The sequence below is a fragment of the Podarcis bocagei genome, assembly GCF_964188305.1.
Source record: "Podarcis bocagei genome assembly, chromosome: 5".
NCBI lineage: Eukaryota > Metazoa > Chordata > Lepidosauria > Squamata > Lacertidae > Podarcis > Podarcis bocagei.
Genome location: NC_138129.1, coordinates 9,904,811 through 9,905,116, shown reverse-complemented (window position 1 = coordinate 9,905,116; position 306 = coordinate 9,904,811).

Genomic DNA, 306 nt, shown 5'->3' with positions numbered 1-306 from the left:
TTTAACTTGGCTTTCCTCTAAATCAGTGGTGGCCAAACTTGGTGGCCAAACTTTCCTCTAAATCAGTGGTGTCCCTCCAGCTGTTTTGGGACTACAATTCCCACCATCCCTGACCACTGGTTCTGTTAGCTAGGGATGATGGGAGTTGTAGTCCCAAAACAGCTGGAGGGCCAAGTTTGGCAATGCCTGCTCTAAATTAAAAAGTCTCAAATGACAGGGGGTAGCTCGGTTGGTGGAACATGAGACCCTTAATCTCAGGGTTGTGGGTGAAGTGTAGGTGGGTTCCCACGAGACAAGACACAGCAA